Source organism: Rattus norvegicus, chromosome 11 (genome assembly GCF_021556685.1).
Source record: "Rattus norvegicus strain SHRSP/BbbUtx chromosome 11, alternate assembly SHRSP_T2T, whole genome shotgun sequence".
Taxonomy (NCBI): Eukaryota; Metazoa; Chordata; class Mammalia; order Rodentia; family Muridae; genus Rattus; species Rattus norvegicus.
Window position 1 is genome coordinate 85939237 of NC_141544.1, and position 18295 is coordinate 85957531.

Below are 18295 nucleotides of genomic sequence, written 5' to 3' on the forward strand. Positions count from 1 at the left end.
GGAGGTGGGGTGTGAGGAGACAGGAAAGGCACCATATTATGTCTAAATGAGCGTCTCTGTAAAGAATATATTTTCCATCTATAAGCCCCAAATAACTAACAAATTCAACAACATTACACAACATTATAATAGCTTTTGTGTTTGAAACTTTGTGTGCTATTTCTGGTGATCTGATTCATTTGGTAATGGCACCTATTTTCACTCTGTTCTAGGACTAAGAAAATTATATTTGGAAACACATATATATTCTTTCATTCATCCTTTCTCAAAGTTGGATTTTCTAATTACTCATTAGTCAAAAAAAATAATAAGCCTGGAACCCAGTTTTTAAAAGAACTAGAAATTTTAATTATGTGAAGTGGGTGGAACATGGCTGTGAAATGAAATTGGCAATGTGGTCTCATGTTTTACTTCTAGGTGATTCAAAAGATTAGCTAGACTGTCATTTTGCTTTGTTACTGATTGTGTGTGTGTGTGTGTGTGTGTGTGTGTGTGTGTGTGTGTGTGAGTACTGAAAGATGTTCTTACATGCTCAGTTTTTAAAAAGCGTCATAGTAAAGCTTTCCATCTTAATGATTTGTGACCCAGGAAACCTCTAGAGATGCATGCAAGCATCCTTTCTGTTCACCTGCTTTATATGAAGTAGAATGTGAATAGATTGTCCCAAGGGAATTCTCTTCCTAGGTGTGAGATGTTAAGATATGTGTGGTGTGTAGTCAAACAAGGCACGTCCTCAGATAAAATGAGGTAAGATCCCCCCAGTTAACCCACAGAGGAGCTAGTTTCCCAAATAGTAACAGCTGAAAATAGGAGGAGTGATCTGGGTGATTGGGTAGCGTGGGCTGCTGCAAGCCTGGGACTTACGAGTCAAGAGATCCAGTTATGAGCCAGTTTCCATAAGTCACTACACTTTAAAAAAACTCTTGGCTTTTGCGTGAGAGAAGAAGAAAAAAAAAAAGGGTGGAAACGCTGTTAGCTCTTGCCTGGTTCCTCTATTTGTGACCTCACTGCTTCGAATGTGTGATTCTGTAAGAACTGTGGTGTCTTATTTATATCTGTATTTTTACTTAGTGGGGGGGTGAATATTTTATTTTGGGGGACTAGCACTCTAGAGGAATTTTTGTAAAAGGTCACAGGACCCAATGGGAAAGATGAGACCTTTTCTCCAGTCATTCAGAAATGTAATATGTAGCTGTTTGCCAGAAGAGTGTTTCTAGAATTGCAGGGTCTTTGTTTAAATTATGACTCTTTATAGCTTACAATTGTGTGCACCTAGCATAGCCTGGCTTTATAGCTTGTACACAAATCTAAGTTATTGTGATCGCACACATCGTAGTTAGAATGAAATGATTTAATAAAAGATGAAGATTTCACTGAACTCTAGTATACCAGCTACACTCAAAAGACTTTTTAACCTCATGAGCAACATGCTTGGAATGTTCAGATGTTGTCAGTGTGTTTCATTTTAAATTAATATCATTACTGTGACTTCTGTTATTAACATAAACTCTCACAGCAACCCTGCAGGTAATATTGATATGCCCAATGTTCTCATGCAAGTTGGCATAAGGAAATAAGAAGTTTTTTTCATGAAGTGCATGTATAAAAACAAGGCCATGAAAGCACCATAAGTTTTAAAATCTTGCCTGGAAGGAATTTACTAATGTTTGAAACAATGTCAGTAAGTATTTACAGTTCTGCCCTAGCAATTTCTTCATTGCAGTTGTACTGAGTACAGACCTGGGGGGGGGGGCATGGAATGTGAGTTACTACAATAGATTAAGAGATTCCACTAACAAGCTTAAGCCTTGAAATTGTGTTTCACTTTTTGTTTACATTTTGTCAACTAAATGGCCCCCGGATTTAAATTAGCCATTGGACTTGAGCTTTTTAGTGTCATTCATATGTTATTACTGCTATTGCTTCTTCTGCATTACTAAATATTAATACCATGTCTGGTTTAGTGTGATTCTTCCTCTGTGTAAGTCCTATGTGTTCGGAAGGATGGAGAAGGCAGGAACACTTGGAAGGCAGTCTCCACACATGGTGAAGTCAGTTGCTTACTGCGGAGCTCCCAGCTTTTTTGATAGAGGATTTTTTTCTCTTTCGTTAAAATGAAGTGATTTTTAAGCATATGGAGCTAACCTATTAAAAGGCAGAATAGAAACTGAGGATGCTAAACACTCCTGCTCAGAGAATATGGCATTTCTATTAAACCTATGAAGTAAAAAAAAAAAAAACCTATTAGTTTAAAGAGAGAAAGTGAAGCCAAAGAGGTGGGACTTTCACAAAGAAATGGGCACTGAGAGTGGGGACCAAAACAATGGTTTACAGGCCTGCTCCCATGCCCTCTGAAGAAGAGTAGGGAAAGGCAGTGGTGGCCCACTAATAAGCTCAGGGCTACCACCTTCTCAGTGCAGCAGGGATCGTTCTGATTTTTTCTAGAGGAGCAAATCTTGTCCTAATACACAGGCTCCTGAGAGGGCAGATCCTTTGAGAGATGGACCTCACAGGAGGAGTAAGTGTGTGAGCGGGTATGGATGCATGTGCTTGCTTGCTTCGGCTGTCACCAAGTTATTCGAGAAAATCCACACCGTAGTGATGGTTGGGACTCTTCCATTGTATGCAGTACGGGATGGGCTTTTTGGCAGCATGAGGGTAATCAGATATCTCGAGTTGGAGCCAGAAGTCACATCTACTTTCCTTGACATGGAAGTCAAATACTTTGGACAAAAAAGATAACTCATTGATCAAGCTTTATGAAAACATACTTAAAACAGTGCCTCTGTTTTCAAATAGAGCCCAAACATCCCAATGAAACCTGCCCACACACAGACCAGTTGTCTCAGATGCCATGCATCAAGTTTGTGTGCTTAGGCTCAGATTTTTCTACAGGGAAATGAAAACGATTCAAGAAGAGATATTTGTTTACTATAGATGGTTATTGTTCATGAAGCTTATCTCCTGGAAAGGTATCTTCATTCTAAACATCTTATAGTTGTTTTGTGTATGCATTTTTATGATGAATGTTCATGTGTGCATGTGAATGTAGTCATTCTTCTGCCATGGCATGAATTTGAAGGCCAGAAGATAACCTCCTGGCCACCCTTGCTTTCTTTCCACCTTGCTTTAGATCGGGTCTTTTTGTTGTTTTTTCCATGGTGTATAGTAGGCTAGCTAGCCCATGGACTTCCAGGGATTCTCCTGTCTCAACCTCCTATCCTTCCATAGGAGCACTAGGATCACAGATACTCACACTATAGCCAGCCTTTCCATGGGTTCTAGAGAGTCACATTTAGATTCTCATGTTTGTGCAGCAAATGCTTTTACCCGCCGAGCCTTCTTTCCATGTTCAACATTAGGGCACTACTGAGAATTGTAGCCCTCTGTGTCTGTGTTGCCCTTTAAGCACTATACTTTTTCTTCAAAGGTTCATGTGACAGATGTCCACCATGAAGGCAAAGGAAATAAAATATCTTGTACTTGATGATATCTTGAATTCAATTCAGTATTTTAAAAATCCAAATATTTCAGTAAATCCAATGGGTAGACAGTATAGCTTAGTGGTAGAGTGCTTGCCTTGCTGTATCCCATCCTGGATTCTATGTCTAGCAAACATGCATCCGTCCGCATGACCGCACATGTATGCACGCGCGCGCGCGCACACACACACACACACACACGTGCACAACTATGTAAAAGATCCTATCAAAATAAGAAAAACAAAAAGAATGACAAAATCTCCCTTTGAGGACATATTTTTGGTTGTTTATGGTTTCCTGTGGCTTTTATTTTTCAGTGTTTAAATTTTACATTAGATTTTCAAAATCAATGACAAAAAAAACCTCAAGAATATGTTACTTATTATTGGCTAACTTGTTTTAGATAACCTACTGTCTACTACGTATCCATGCAGGGTCATTGGGAGTCTTCCGTAGTCTTCCAAAGTAGTTGTAGATTCCTAAGAAAATTGAGAGGAAGTACAGAGGTGCTTTGCAAACCCCAGCCCTCACAAGAGCCTGCTCTCCTCTGCTCTCTTCTGCTCTCTTCTGCTCTCTTCTGCTCTCTTCTGCTCTCTTCTGCTCTCTTCTGCTCTCTTCTGCTCTCTTCTGCTCTCTTCTGCTCTCTTCTGCTCTCAGTGACTTGCCCAAGAAGCACATCTGTGGCAATGCATGAAGTCACACTGGCATTGTGTGTTTTCTGCCGGTATTATACATTCCACAGAGTTGGAGAATGACATATGCCTTCCATTCCAGCACCACTTAGAATGTTGTCACTGCTCCCCAAATCTCCTATTCATCTGCCCTAACTTTTAAAGGGCATCGGTTTTTAAAATCTGTTTTCATAGTTTCGCCTTTTTAGAATATCATAATGCTGTGATAATGTAGTGTGTAGTATTTTTAAAGTGGCTTCCTTCATTTAATAAACATTTTAGTTTTTTCCACTTTTATTTCATGCCTCGCCAGCTTATCTCTTCCTTAACTCTGAAGATGTTCCATTGTCTGCAGGTATAACAGTTCATTTATCCATTCACCTAGCAGATGAGGTATTTTGGTAATTTAAAGTTTGAGAAACCATGAATGAAGTTGTTATGAACATCAGCACACGTGCTTTTAGGTGGACATATAATTTCAACTCATTTGGGCAAACGCCAGTGGACACAGTTGTTAGATTGTGTAATAAAAAATTTTTGATTTCGTAAGGAAATGTCAAAGTGCCTTTAACAGTGGCTATGACATTTTGCATCTGACTAGCAGTGAATGGATACACGTGTGCTCCTTTTCCTTGCCCCCATTTGTTGTGAATTTGTTGGATTTTAGGCAGTGTCGTGGATGTGCAGTCATATTCCCCTGTTTTAATTAAAAAATCCTCTAATAGCAAATTTTATGGACAGTCTTGTCATATGCTGTGTGCCGTTTGCCGATTGGCTGGGTTGAGATGTCCTCGTGCCTTCTGATTTGTTAACGGGATTGTTTACTTTTTCACTGTAGAGTTGTCATCTGCGTCCTTCACTTGACTCTTTAGTGTCCCCTTCTGCAAATACCGTCAGCTTGTATAAGCTATTGTTGTTGTGATAGAACACCATTACTGAAAGCAGTTTACAGAAGAGTTTAATTGGGATTATGGTTCTTAACCTGTGGGTCGAGACCCTTTGCAGGGGGTGTCAATGACCCTTCCACAGAGGGCACATATCGGATATCCTACATATCAGATATTTATTTATATTATAGTTCATAACAGTAGCAAAATTATAGTTATGAGTTAGCAATGAGACTCATTTTATGGTGAGGGGTCAGCACAATATGAGGAACAAACTGTATTATTAAAGGCTTCAAGCATTAGGAAGGGTTGTTAGAACCACTGCTCTAGAGGAGTAAGGGTCCATGCTGGCAGGAAGGTATGACAACGAGTGACAGGCATGGGAGCAGGAGCAAGGGGGCAGAGAGCTCACAGCTCCAAATGCAATCGGGAGGCTTCAAACTCTCAGAGACCTTCCCCAGTGATGGCTGCAAGGCCACACCCCCAATCCACTCTAAACAGCACCGCCCATCAGGAACCAAATATTCACATGCTAGCTCCTATGGGGATATTTCCCGTTTAAACCACTTCAAGTAGCAGTATTCCATCCCCATGAAGTTAAGCGTGGCTGTTGGATTAATACTGGCAAATGAAATGTGGGCAGGTGACGCAATGGTACATGGGAGCTCTAATAGCCCAGAGCACAATGAGTTTCAAATTTTTTGTTGCTGCTGCTGCTAGTGGGTGGTGGTGGTGCTCAGTTACTCCATCAACTTGTGTCCCTAAGTAGCTGTAGTTGATAGAACCCATGACACGACCTATGCTTAACATTTAATAGAAATGAGAAGTTAAAATCTTCTTCATAAGAATCCTGTAGAGAGTATTGTGTTATCTGCCTTATTCTGATGTGAGATTCTGATTCCCCCCAATCATATCTGGGTAAGCAAGAAGTCACTGAGTTACTTAAGGCACTGACAGTGTCACAGCACACGCCACCATTGCAGCTTTGTGGGCAAAGGGGAGTGTGAACAAACACCTTGTTTCCCTGTAATTTTCTTCACTCAAAGTATGCTGGAAAGAAAATCAGAAAGGGAGTAAGGGACAAAGCAGTGATGCTTAAACATTTAGTGTAGTGTTAGGGGGCTTATATTTAGGGTTCTTTCCAGTTAAAAACACTCCAGTTTCTCTCTGATGCCTTCTGTAGTAGATATTCTAATCTCCAGCCAAGGGCCATGAGACTTCGAACTAACCAGAATGCATTTATCAACTTTGAAGGAGCTTACACTTGTAGGTTATTATGTTGAGAAGCACGTGGGGGAAAACAAACTCATGGTGCCCTGTCTTTTTATGACAGATGCATACCTTTCTGGTACCTTCCGATGCCTTCTGTAGTATTAAATGAACATAAGTGTTGACTTCCACTCATGGTATTTAAATAATTAGCACATTATGCCTCAGTATTCTGCTCTGTTATCTCCCGGTAAGTTAGCAGGTGTTCTCAGCGCGGAGATGCATTGTTCCTTTACCACCGTCTTAACTTTCCACTGATGTTACCCCAACACTTCGTGATGGTCTTTTAGTGCTTATGAGTTCGTTGTAAGCTTTGAGGGATTAATTTGCTATTTCTTATATTTACCCAGAAATGTGAAATTCTGATTCCCCCCAATCATATCTGGGTAAGCAAGAAGTCACTGAGTTGCTTAAGGCACTGACAGTGTCATAGCACACGTCACCATTGCAGCTTTGTGGGCAAAGGGGAGTGTGAACAAACACCTTGTTTCCCCTGTAATTTTCTTCACTCAAAGTATGCTGGAAAGAAAATCAGAAAGGGAGTCAGTCAGGGTCAATTCTTGTCTGCCCAGTGGATCTGCAGCGCGTCTGCCCAGCTCTGGATTAAGTACAGTAAAAGAGGAGAAGTGAGGCAGACTACTTGTATCTTGACAGTTATCTCTCTCCAAAGGACACCCACCTCCCCTTTCCTGCCATTCTCTTTCGAGGAATAGAAAGTTACACCTGTTCTGCCTTCAGAGATTTCTGTTTCGATGATATTTCAATTCTGCAAACCATCTTGGGGATACAGCATAGGAGAAGTTCATAGCGATCCAGCAGAAAGAGCTATACACGAGAATAAAGGGCAGGGTATCAGGAAGGGTGAGATAGATGCCCGAGTGAAGGCTCACTTGTTTAACCAAGCTTTACTGATAAGGATCACATCAAGGGAGGGCTAATCCTTTTGGCTCAAGATTCACGTTAATCTCCCTGAGTTTGTAAGGCACATAGAAAGTTTTAAAAAAGTGCTGGGGTATGCTAAATGACAGCTGTAATTCAAGGGGAGATGGGAACCTTTTCAATACTCCTTAGGAATAGTATTTTTGAATAAGAAATACTTTAAGGAGTATTACATTTATAAAAGTCATTGACCTATCCCTCAGTTCAAGTCTACTTAGCATTGATTGTGGTTAGGCATTTTCCCTAACTGTCTGTATCGTATCGCTCCTCTGCCCATATATCAACATGTCTATTTATTCACAACCAGGTAGACTTTATCAGCTTCTTACAGATGTGTGCATTTTAACCCGTGGTAGCCAAAGTGTAAGGAACATCTGGGGGAGCATGCGCAGACGTGCACCCTTGACTTCCATGGGATGTGGCACGCAGCGTTGTACTCATTTTGCTTTGTCTGACTCAGGCTGTATCTGTACCAGGTTATTCTCATCGCGCCATGTTGTGAATGCCATATCAGAGCACCTTTTCTAACGCCATTAAAAAGCTGGACATTTCAGTCTACTCTGAGGGCAGTCAGAGATGTCGTGAACCCGCCGAGACAATCTCTCTTGCCGAAATGATTTTTCTTGTTTATACATACGCTCGTCCCATCCCACTCCCTCCACTCATTACTGTTTATAGAAACGATAGCATTGCAGTTGCTGTCCCTGATTGCCCACGTTGTTGCTTCAATGAAACCAGCTGGTATGCAACTGCATAGTCTTTAAATAAAACTTAGCGGTGCAAAAAACGAGTCTCCTTTTTGCGGGGAGCGGGGTTGGTGCTAGCTGCATCCTTTTCTAAAGCACTAATTATTTGCTTAACTTGGAGAAGCTTGAGAACTGAAGCTCTCTATTAGCTCGGTAGCTGACCTTGACCGTAGGCTGTGAAGAGCACAGTCACAGACATGAAACCATTCTGAAAGTCTTAGTGGCTCTCTCAGTAGCTAGCACTCCGTACACAGCACATTGACTAAAAGACAATGAGGGTGCTGACTGTTCCAGCTGTGCACGGGCCGAGGTCAGAGGGTTAATTGGAACCAGGAACTTGGGGCAGTAAATGTCTGTGCTAAGCGGACATCACACCTACATTTACAAGCAGCATGGAAGTCATGAAGTGATGGTAAGTAGAGGAAAATTTTAGTGTTGCATTTTCTGAATCTCCTACAGCAACAGTAACCGCTTCTCATGGCTGGTTAATGTGCGAGTCCCAGACCTTTGATCCTAACTAGGGCATCAGGTCTTCTTCAGCTACAGTTTTATTTATCTATGTACGTTTCTTTGTTTCATCATCTTGAAAAAAATGTGAATTTTGAGACAGAACCTAACTCGGTAGCCCAGGATAGCTTGAGATTCACCGTTTAAGATTTGAGGCTAGCCTTGGTCCATGGCAACCTTCCTGCCTCAGCCTCCCGGTTACCGAGATTACAGATATGATCAATCGTTCCTATCTCAAAACCTCGAAACTTTTAAGAAAAAACTTTACCTGGATAAGCGTCTGTGTGTACGCATGTGTGTGTGTGTGTGTATGTGTGTGTGTGTGTGTGTGTGTGTGTGTGTGTGTATGTGTGTGTGATTAATTCAATATTGCTAATGACAGTTACCATTGGAGAGTGACGGGACAGCACAAAGAATTGCTTTACAATGTGTTTCCTTTAAAATAACTACCTAGTTGCGTATTCTTTGTATTATAGCATTTTTGTTCATAGCAGAAAACATTGACCAGGTAAAGAGTCCATGGGCTAACACCTCATAAAATAAAATCAAGACCCCTATACAATCTTTTCCAACCTCTGTGTGTGACTCTTTACAAAAATTAGTGTAGAAAAGTTATGACCGTTATGGCATTCATGTTTTTCTTATGAAGTTCAACAATTGTACCAAATGTGGTAATTAATAATGCACAGTGGTTATTTGAAATTGTGATTAGAGAAAGTGGTTTGTAACAGTCCTTGGAAGTCATAGCCAAGGAGGCTTTCTAGTGTCCTTGTGATTTTTTTTTGTATTTCTAGTCTTTTCCTAAAGATATGCATAGAGATTTATCAGGATATTAATCAGATTATAACAAGATGAAAATTGTATCGTTTGTACTTTTGAAAGTATGCATGTACTAAAAATATGAGCATGTATTAAAAGTGCTAATGAATGAGTATTTTTGAAAGATTGTCTCAAACACAACTTTAAATTAGTGAGTAGGGTAACATTGCTATTATATTATCACAGTGGTTATCGTGTAGTCATCTAATACCCACTTTCTATACCTTTAGATTTTATCGTGGTAAATATTTCTGCATATAAATATTTATGTGCCATGAATTGAGGTAAGAATCTGAGTAATAATTTCCTTCTCCCCTGTTTAATTCTGACTTTAAAACAACTGAAGACACAGGTGTGGAGCAGGTGCTACTAGGTGTCTCCATATCATCTTGGATAACCAGTAGGAGGTTGGAGAACCATTCAGCATAAACGTAGGAGCTTTTCCCATGGGGAATTCTTCATATGCCATAAACTCACTGTAGCACGCGTGTGCCCACAGGAGAGATCCGGCCTCGTGTCTGTTGCGTCTCAGTAGCGGGTAAGAGAGATTCTGAACTGAACATATACCTCCAAAAGCATGCGTAGTTCCCCACTCAGCTGTCCAGGAAGTGTGCAGTCCCTGGACAGGAATATCCTCACAGAGAGGGCATCCCCAGCAGGCCCAATCGCACTCCATTGCTCCATTCCTCATCATATGGATTTTCTTCTGCCTTGCAGAAGAGTGAGGTGGACAGAAGACCATTGTTTCTCCTCACATACTTCAGAAAAGACCCTTGCTTTTCTTTTCTTTTTGCATTTTTTATTTTTATTTATTTTTTTTAAAGTGAGTATTTCTTTTTTTTTTTTTTTTTTTTTTTTTGGCTCTTTTTTTCGGAGCTGGGGACCGAACCCAGGGCCTTGCGCTTCCTAGGTAAGCGCTCTACCACTGAGCTAAATCCCCAGCCCCAAAGTGAGTATTTCTTATTTACATTTCAAGTGTCATTCCCTTTCCCGGTTTACGGGCCAACATCCCCCTAATCCCTCCCCCTCCCCTTCTTTACGGGTGTTCCCCTCCCCATCCTCCTTCCATTGCCGCCCTCCCCCCAACAATCACGTTCAGTCTTAGCAGGACCCAGGGCTTCCCCTTACACTGATGATCTTACTAGGATATTCATTGCTACCTATGAGGTCAGAGTCCAGGGTCAGTCCATGTATAGTCTTTAGGTAGAGGCTTAGTCCCTGGAAGCTCTGGTTGCTTGGCATTGTTGTTCATATGGGGTCTCGAGCCCCTTTAAGCTCTTCCAGTTCTTTCTCTGATTCCTTCAACGGGGGTCCTATTCTCAGTTCAGTGGTTTGCTGCTGGCATTTGCCTCTGTATTTGCTGTATTCTGGCTGTGTCTCTCAGGAGAGATCTACATTCAGCTCCTGTCTGCCTGCACTTCTTTGCTTCATCCATCTTGTCTAATTGGGTGGCTGTATATGTATGGGCCACTTGTAGGGCAGGCTCTGAATGGGTGTTCCTTCTGTCTCTGTTTTAATCTTTGCCTCTCTATTCCCTGCCAAGGGTATTCTTGTTCCCCTTTTAAAGAAGGAGTGAAGCATTCACATTTTGATCATCCGTCTTGAGTTTCATGTGTTCTAGGCTCTAGGGTAATTCAAGCATTTGGGCTAATAGCCACTTATCAATGAGTGCATACCATGTGTGTTCCTCTGATTGGGTTACCTCACTCAGGATGATATTTTCCAGTTCCAACCATTTGCCTACAAATTTCATAAAGTCATTGTTTTTGATAGCTGAGTAATATTCCATTGTGTAGATGTACCACATTTTCTGTTTCCATTCCTCTGTTGAAGGGCATCTGGGACTCTTGCTTTTCAAACCAAGACATAAATAGAGACTATGGGAGGATGAATGTTAGCTTTTACAGTGTGTAACTTTCTAATACTTGATCTTCGGTGTGTGTGTGGGGGGGGGGGTTGGCACAGCTTTCAGGGTCTATACACTTGCCAGTCACTTGATATTTTTCCTTATAGCTTTCCTACCAGTCATATATATATATGGAGAAATATGCCCTTTATATTTTCCTGTGAAGAAGTGAATTAAATTCTATGTCAACCCCAATTTCTTGTCCTTTTTACAATGTATGTGGAAACATAGTTTTCATTTTGTTATTTGAATTTTAAAAATGAAGCACCCCTCTGTTGTTGGACTGCTCTGTGGTATACATGCAATTTATGACTCAACACTCTATTATCTCCTAGATAAGCTTTATTGTGTTACTTTGGGAGAAATGTTCTTGTAGCCATCTTTTCTTTGGTTGCTGAGAAAGTGGAGCTCTCAGTCTTGCTCATGATGGAGGCTATGAGGTGGCACCAGGTTGAGCTAACTTTCTAGTCTAGTACTTGAAAACAATAAGAAAGACATTGTTATCTGTTCTTGATTTAGGTTCAAGTTACTCCACAGAGGTAAGCTTTTCTTATAATGTTTGAAAGGCCTGAATGTCATAACTTCTTTTAAATCATGTAGTTATCATAGTTACTTAAGTCTTTAAATTTTTAATTTCAATTCTAAATTGTATTTCAAAGACCTCAAAAGAATAGACAACCAAGACAAATATAAAGATTTTCTATGAGCTCATCCAAACTACTTCTTTCTCATTTAATATTCTTTTGCTCCTTTGAAAAGCAATATTATACTATATACTAATCTGTATTTTTAATAGCTTTTAGTTTTCCTTTACTGAACCTAGATTTTTTTCTTATGAAATATTCTGATTGTAGTTTCCCTTCCCACAACTTCTAGATCCTTGCCACATCCCTGCATCACAGAGTCAACTCACTTCAAGTCTCTCAGAAAACAAACAGGCTTCTAAATACAAATAATAAAATAAATCAAGAGAAGACAAAGACCAAAGTAAAATAGGACAAAAAGAGAAACAAATAAGTAGAAAAAAGTCAAAAGAAAAGCACAAGAAACATACAGATGGAGAAGCACACGTTGCCCACACTGAAATCCTATAAAAACACAAAACAAGAAGTTATAATAAATACACAAATGAACTGTAAGGTAAATATGTGTTAATACATAAAAATTATGTATTATGTATAATATTATATATCATTATATCAATGTATAATATAGAATATATAATATAATATAAATTAAAGCTAAATGTATACATCAATGTATAAATTAAATATACATATATAATAAAATAAATATAAATATATAATATATATATATAAAATAACACATAAAATCATGGTATGTAGAATTATATAAATATATAAATTCATATATACATTCATATAATTTATGTTATATTAAATATTTAAATAAATCATGTAAATAATTATAAAATATAAATTAATATGTATAAATAATATATTTAAAATAATAGATAAATAAATGCATACTATGACTACATTATAAAGCAAAGAATCTCCAAAGATTCCACAGAGTTCTTTTTGCGTTGGTCATCTACTGTTGGTCGTGAAGCTTGCCCTTAAGACTGGTCTATATCCACTGAGACTGAGTTGGGGAGAACTAATTTTTCTCTCATGAGTGGTTATCAGTTGGTGATGATAGCTTTTGGGTTAGGGATAGGGACTTATGTCTACTTCTCTCAACAGTTGGGCCCCACTGGAGAGGCCTGTGCACACCCAGTGCATGCTGCCTCAGTCTCTGTAGATTTGTATATACATTCGTCCTGCTGTGTGTAGAAGGCTTTGTTTTCTTGATGGTGTTCATCCCAATGGACTCTTACACTTTCTGTCTCTTCTTCCATAGATTTTCCTGTGCCCTGAAGAGAGAAATGAGGTAGAAACATCTCACTTAGGACTTAGTATTTCAAGACCTCTATCCCTGCTAGTTGTAGTCTAGTTGTGGGTCTCTACTGTTGTTTGCATCTTCTGCAAGAGAAAGCTCATCTGGTGATGGCTGAGCACGACACTGATAGGAGAATGGGTATAGCAGAATGCCATTAGGAGTAATTTATTGTTTTGTTCCTGTGGCAGAACAGTAGTATTTAGTTTTACACTAGATCCATGGCCTAACTAATCTCAGGTTCTTGGCCACTGAACAGGGTTGGGGGTGGGTTCCATCTCTTGGAGTGGTCTTTAAATCCAATCGGACAGTGGTTGGTTACTCCCATGAGCTTTGTGCCTCTATTATACTAGTGCATCTTTCTGGGAGATCATTGTTGTAGATCAAAGGGTTTGTAGCTGGCTTGGTGTTTAACTTTTTCTTGGGGAAGAGTGCAGAGCACCTTCTAGGAAGATGAACAAGAATCCGTAGGCAGGAAGGTTCTAGTTAGACACCAGCTCAACTTTCCTATGCTAAGTGAGTTGTATAGACGTGGCCTTCTGTAGCTTTTTAACATATAGCATATGACCGGTGTGCTTCATATTGAAGTGCTTTTCAAATACTATGTTGAATAGGTGCACAGTGTTTGTTTAGGTAGCAAAGTCAGTGTAACAAATCTTACTCTCTTGCTCTCTGTCTCCTGTCTGTCTCTCTTTGTGTGCCTGTGAGTCTGCATCATACGTTATCTATCTGTCCATCTGTCTATCTTTATCATCTACCTATCAATCATAGATCTGTTTATTATAGGGCTATCTCTGTCTATCATCTATTGACCCACCTTCCATCTCCTTTACAGTGCAGCTCCCCATATCTTCGCTGCACTCCATATGGTCTCTGTAATTTACTAGGAGCACAAAAATACCTGTCAATTAAAGAAATTACTGTGTTTAGTAAGAAAAAAATCATTGAAGGTACAACTTGGGGCATTGATGCCTCACTTATTGGTAACAGGCTATGGCATGCACCCAATAACTAAGGATGAACAGCTTTCTAGAGATGGTCTTGGAAGAGGGGAGAAGGGAGTTTGCAGATAGCTAGCTCTTCCTCTGACCTGGACCAACTCTCAGGTTACCTTATCTTTTCCTGCTAGGTAATTGGGATTGGGCAGCACATTGCCCCTGTCCTTTAGCTTCTGTTCTTTGCCAGGGATCACCTCTCATTGTAGAATGGAGTAGTTTATATTATTTTTCTTATTTCTCCTAGTGTAAAAGGGCCATAGAGCAAATTTTTGTTTTTAGAACATATTGTAAACCAAGACAGTTGCTTTAAGAAAGCCTGAGGTTGCTGTTCTCTTTCTGTACCCTAAGCTCCATACACACTGTGGTTATGAATGGAGAGAGACTAGACAGAACGGAGAAGATCATGTAGAATCCAAAAGAACAGAGGAAAGCAGAAGACGGGTCTGAGGAGTGATAGGTAAAAGATAATTAGTATTTCAGATGCAGCTTCTCAGGAGAACCAGTTTCTCCACAGATTGGGATACTGTTAGCTATCGAGTCTTTCTTGTGTTTAACTGTCAATGTGGACTGCAATTTCAAGAAGCATTTGGAGGCATCAAAGAAGAAGACCTATGCTTAAGAAGGGGTCGGAATAAGGACAGCATTTTGTGAGTAGTGTAAATGGCAGGAAGTGGGAGAGTGGGAGCTGTCCTGCTCATGTGTGTTACCTATTAAGAAGAAGCAGATGGAGAATGGAAGAAACTCAGTCATGGAGAAGGAGTCAAGGGAAAGAGTAAGTTAGATGGATCGCCACCACATTTAGGAGTTGAGTTGAGCCATTGGGTTGCAGATTGCTATGATTTCAATGTGCAATATTGAACCAAGTGGTTCTCCAAGCACACATTGGAAGACAGTGGATGACTAATTCTATGTACTTCAAGAAAAGGCTTTGGTCCAGCTCTCACAGGCTATGTGTCTGAGGGGAGCTGCTTGTCATTTATGAGCCTCTGGATGAAATCGGGCTTACAAAATTTTTCCTGCTACTATTTTTTTTACTGTGTACCCTTTCCAGTGTCATAAGATACCAGTTGGCTGCTATAAGTATCTGACTTATTTTGGATTATTTTTTCTCCTGACTGTAGTAAAGAACTGTAACACTATTTGATTATGTTTATAATCTTGATCTGTATGTTGAACTTTGCCAGATTAAGATTGACCTTTGTTCTTATAAAAATTTATTGCTGCTTACGTTGAGCCAATTTAATTTGCCACAATTCCTGTTTATCTCCATTAGACCTTCACCACAATAGTCACGAAATAAAGAAAGATCCCAAATTTGACTTTATTATTAGAGATAGATGTAAACCGGTATTAAGACCAGGTGTGGTAGCTCTTGCCTATAATTCTGGCATGCAGAGACTAAGGCGGATGAATTGCTATGAAACTAAAATCATCCTGGGCTATATTGTAAATTCCAGGCTCCTTGGGCCAGATGAATAAATTCCAGACTCCAGTGGTTCAGTGTCAACAACAGCCAGAACAACAGCAGTAGAAGAAAATAAAATTTAAAAAATGGAGAATAAGTCATCTTAACAGATACTTTGAGTGACTTTAAGTGACTTTTGTGTAATGGAGTTTGGGGAATTAGTCTTATAGCCCTAACATTAGTGCCCCTTGATGCTTGACATCTTCTTAATACTCCACAATGTGCAATATTGAACTCTTCTGACACACACAGAACAAACTTTCCCCAGTGTTTGTGACATTCCCCACCAGCTCTATCACGCTCAACAACTGAGCTCCAGGAACTTTATTGTTATTTTTTTCAATGTCAAGAAAAGCCAGAAAGTATTGTTGAAGTACTTTGTAAAAGTAATTCCCGAGGAAGGCTTTTGGCAAGCTCAGAACAGAAGTGTGCGTGCAGGTCTTTTGGCACCGTAGGAAGTTTGCCCGGCAGAGGCGAGCTTTCTAGCCACTGGTCTTTAATACTGTCCTATCCCTGCACAGTATTATTTGTTCCTTTCAGCAGTTAGGCAGAATTCCACCTCCTAAGGAAAATTATCCTTACTATGGTTCCACGGGTCATTGTTTTCCTTGTTGAAGATGCCTGTGACTAGAACATCATGTCATCAGAATCAAACTCACTCCCATGACACGACTAGGAAAAGCAACCATAGTAATTACAGCACATTCCTGAATATTCACAGTTTCATTTTAAGTACTAGATACTAGAAGTACACCGTGTAGCATAGCACCTCCTCCCTTCTTTCTCTCTGAGGAGACTGAAGAGAAGCCGTGTGGGCCATGGTCTTCTTAGTATGATTTTCCAAGCCTCTAGGACAAACAATGTCTTCTAAGACTAAGAAGCAAGGATTTTTTTTCAAACAGAATGTGGTGTTCGTGGAAATTGTTACATTTTCACAAACTTGATTGACCTCAGAATACAATCAATTCCAAGTATTAAACTAAATATCTGATGTCTTGGGGGCATCAGCTACAAGTTGGTAGTAGCAGAAACTCTAAGAACAAAGAGTAAGAAAATGACTCCTGTGTAGTTAGGGAGCTTCCAAAAGTGAGAGCCTCTCAGAACAGAATAATGCTCACCACAAGGTAGCTATTCCTGAGGGCGTGCAATTCGCAGCCCACCACAGCATGTTTATCAAGTTAGAAGAAGCTTAGCATAGGTTATTATGTTGGAAAAAAACCCAAAGTCACGTTAGTATAGTACTGCACTCATTAGTATTCTAACAGTCATATTAACACCTACATCATACTACATACATACGACATAGTGGACCTGCATTAACCCCCATTTAAAAGGATTTATATTTTGAAAAATTAGAAAATACGTTTAGTACAGCTGATTCTCACTCAACAGCAAACCAGTCCTAGTCAGCCTTGGTTTTATTCTAGAAGAGAGGCTGCTAAGCGCACAGCAGGCGTGACTTCTCCGCAATACTTTGGCTGTTTTATTGTCATCTTTCATAGCTACTCTGGCTGCTGTGAGTGTTTGTGTGTGCCCAGTTAATGGAGTGGATTGACTAATTTGCTTTTCTCACTAGCCAGAATATTCTAGTCGTTAACATCGGGCCAAGTAGCTTGGGTGGGGCCATCGCTGTGAGTTTGCCTTCCAAATGCAGTCCTTGTGGATTCCAGAACTGCAAGAAGGAATGGCATGAATGGAACTAGGAAATGCAGATGGGATAGGGGACAGAATAGTTTTAGACTTAAAACGTGGCCACTGAATAATATAATGAACTCTTGCAAACAGAATTAACAAATTGATAACTTTATGCCATAAATTCCTTTTTTTTTTTTGATAATGAAGTCTAACATTACCGATAGAATTAAAATCATCAGAACCTCTCCCTGGCTTCTGTTCCCACACCCCTTACACAGTACTCCTGTGATGAGTTTGTGTCCCTCCTGTATTTGTAGACTTGACACATAGAGGTTTGGCTTTTTCTAGGAAGGCTATGAATCGGTTGATTTAGTACACCAACTCTACCACAGGAGCAGCTAAGAAGGTTCTGCATCCATTTCCCTCTCGCTTCGGCTATGTAGTTCACCCTCTTCCCCTCTCAGGAACTGTAGAAAATTTCACTTTGTTATTCCACCTTTTATGTTAGGAAGGGCTCCTTCTTTGTCGAGGCAATTGAGACTGAAGCAAGAACCACAGGTTTAGAAGGAAAAAAAGAAAGGAAAAGGGTAGCTGAGAATGTACAGTGACTTCAGATCTGAGTTTAGGCCATGTAGGTCTCCTCATCAGAAACTTTCTTATTGAAAATAGTCAGCCTTTTCAAAATAGGTTGAGAACTAAGCTAGCTTTTGTCTCGATTGTTCTACTGACCTCATGCAGCCAATGACTAGTAGTTCCAGTGAAATTTCCTGTGGATGCACACATAGCACAAGCCAACGGAGAAAACATCTGGACCGTAACTTTGTAACAGTGAAGCACCAGATATCATGTTGCAGAATCATAATATTTGAGTGTTACAGCAACGGTGGGAACAGGCTCCATCTTTTATTGGGGAGATGAAGAGACAGAGGCAGGGCAATCTTGAAAGGCTGTGCAAAGCCTAGCATTTGTGTACAGTACCTAATTTTTGAATGTAGACTTTTAACCATCAGTAAAGCCATGTCTGGAGACTAATAGCCAGACTGAAACGTGGTGTTTTGATTTACTCAATGTA

The 18295-nt window shown here is 39.9% G+C and overlaps 1 protein-coding gene across 2 annotated transcripts in view; it reads left to right on the forward strand.

Annotated features, from left to right (window-relative positions):
- Fgf12 (fibroblast growth factor 12) overlaps positions 1–18295 on the forward strand; it is a 567610-nt gene that overhangs the window by 192455 nt on the left and 356860 nt on the right. The window lies entirely within an intron of this gene.